General features: G+C 46.3%; 1 pseudogene; it reads right to left on the reverse strand.

Annotated features, from left to right (window-relative positions):
• Positions 1-461: 461 nt before the first annotated feature.
• On the reverse strand, positions 462-1,654 carry LOC100341866 (peptidyl-prolyl cis-trans isomerase-like 1 pseudogene; annotated as a pseudogene).
• Between the last annotated feature and the right edge of the window lie 1,017 nt (positions 1,655-2,671).

Below are 2,671 nucleotides of genomic sequence, written 5' to 3' on the forward strand. Positions count from 1 at the left end.
GAGAGAACTTCCACTTTGATTAGGGCCCTGTCTAATTACTGTTGGAGTTTGTGGACTCAAGAGGCTTCCATAGCTTTGGCAGCTCATGACAAGAGCAAGTGATCACTGACATCATAAATAAGAGTGTCTATTTTTTTTTTTAAGAATTATTTTTATTTATTTGAAAGGCAGAGTTACTGAGAGACAAAGGGTGAGGTGGAGAGATCTTCCATCTGCTGGTTCGCTCCCCAAATGGCTACAACGGCTGGGACTGAGCCATCTTCTGCGGGCTCTCCCAGGCACACTAGCAGGGAGCTGGATGGGAAGTAGAGCAGCTGGGACTTGAACGGGACCCCATATGGGATGCCGGTGTCACAGGCAATGGCTTTACCTGCTTTCACAACAATGCCAGCCCCAAAAAAACTCTGAAGAAAACAAAACTTCATGTATAAAAATCTCATCTGATTTCTTTAAAGTCTTAGGTTAAAAAAAAAAAAAACTTAATGGAAGATTCTTTACCACAGAACTGCTTTTTTTTTTCAATCTATCCTTGTATTCACTACAGATGTCTACTCCTTCCTCGGGAAAAAATGGTCAATGCTTCTGCTTCCTTTAAATAAGTTCACTTCTTGATTACACATTATCATTCCTCATTTGACACCTACTTAAAAACTTGATTGTTGGATGCATTTTGCACTTGGCAAAAATTCAATGTGGCTTTGTGTGGGATGTCTAACTGTCAGGAACAGCAGTGCTGATTTCTGGTTTTGAGAGGGAAAACAGAGAGAGAGATGCATACATTCCCTACAAATGCAGGGGACTGAAAGGGGGCATACACAGAGGCACGACTTGGTTTTGAATTCTGTGGCTGTCAGCCACTAAACGACTGCAGTGTGGGCCAGAATATGAATCTCCCAGGAAGAAGTTTGGTCCGGCACTCAGAAGTGGGTCTGCTTCATTCTGTCCTAAGTGGGCTGGAGCAGACACGCACGAGGAGAAGGATGGTCACGCCCAGTGAGCACATCCTGTCAGGGTGCACTTCTGCCCAGGCTTCCCTAACTCCATGATATGCCAGGCCAAAATGAGCTGCAGAGTTACATGTCACTCTAGGTCACGCAGAAGCTGGCTGGCCGAAGACCTGGGTGTGCCCACGAGGTCTACCCAGAAGGGTATGCCTTAATGATCTTCACATCGTCCACAGGGCGGTCTTGGGAGTTGGTTTCCACCATTCCCACTCGATTCACCATTCCTATACCCTGGCATACTCGGCCAAAAATGGCGTGCTTGCCATCAAGCCACTGGGTCGGTGCGAGGGTCACAAAGAACTGGCTGCCGTTGGTGTCTGGCCCTGCGTTGGCCATTGCGAGAATTCCAGCCCCAGTGAATTTCAAGTCTGGATGAAGTTCGTCTTCAAACTGTTTGCCATAGATGGATGCACCACCTCAACCTGTGCCCGTTGGGTCACCCCCCTGGATCATGAAGTCTTTGATGATTCTGTGAAACTTGGTGCCATTGCAGTAACCTCGACGAGCCAACTCAGCAAAGTTCTTGCAGGTCTTTGGAGCATGCTTCCAGTACAGCTCCAGCACAATGATGCCCATGCTGGTCTCCAAGTAAACGTTGGGCGGCTGCCAGGAGTCTGGGGGAATCGCCGCCATGGCGAGGCTGGCGGAATCCTTCAAGAGTGTCTATTGTTAAATCAAGAGCAAGAATCACTGTGCACTTGCTTCCCTTGTAGGACCTGTCCTTAATGTGTTGTGCTATGAGAATTAATGGTAAAACTAGGTTTCAAACAGTACTTTATACTTTGTGTGTCTGTGTGGGTGCAAACTTTTGAAATTGTTACTTAGTATAGAGTTGATCTTCTGTATATAAACACAATTGAAAGTGAATCTTAATGAAAAATGGGATGGGAGAGGGAGTAGGAGGTGGGACGGTTTGGGAATGGGAGGGGCATGGTGGGGAAGAACCACTGTAATCCAAAATTTGCACCTATGAAATTTATATTTATTAAATAAAAGCTTTCTATAATAAAATGAAATATTGTACTCTTCATGATAAAAAAGTATTAGCATTCCATGTTAACTCCAAATTTCAAAAATAGATTTTAAAGCAAAAAAAAAAAAAAAACCCTGCAATGGCTGGAGCTGGGCTGATCCCAAGCCAGGAACCAGGAGCTTCTTCCGAGTCTCTCACAGGGTTGCAGGGGCCAAACACTTGGGCCATCTTCTACTGCTTTCCAGGTCAAAAGCAGAGAGCTGGATTGAAAAGGAGAAGCCTAGACAGGAACTGGCTCCCATATGGGACTCTGGCCCCACAGGGGGAGGCTTAACCTATAAGCCACAGTGCTGGGCTCTTCTCTGTCTCTTTGAGATGTAAATCCTTTTATTTAAAATTTAATTTAATTTAATTTAATTTTGACAGGCAGAGTTAGACAGTGAGAGAGAGAGAGAGAGAGAAAGAGAGAGAGAGAAAGGTCTTCCTTTTTCCATTAGCTCACCCCCCAAATGGCCACTACGGCTGGTGCACTGTGCCGATCTGAAGCCAGGAGCCATGTGCTTCTCCTGGTCTCCCATGCGGGTGCAGGCCCCAAGCACTTGGGCCATCCTCCACTGCCTTCCAGGCCACAGCAGAGAGCTGGGCTGGAAGAGGAGCAATCGGGACAGAACTGGCACCCCAACCGGGACTAGAA

The sequence above is a fragment of the Oryctolagus cuniculus genome, chromosome 10 (genome assembly GCF_964237555.1).
Source record: "Oryctolagus cuniculus chromosome 10, mOryCun1.1, whole genome shotgun sequence".
NCBI classification, from domain to species: domain Eukaryota; kingdom Metazoa; phylum Chordata; class Mammalia; order Lagomorpha; family Leporidae; genus Oryctolagus; species Oryctolagus cuniculus.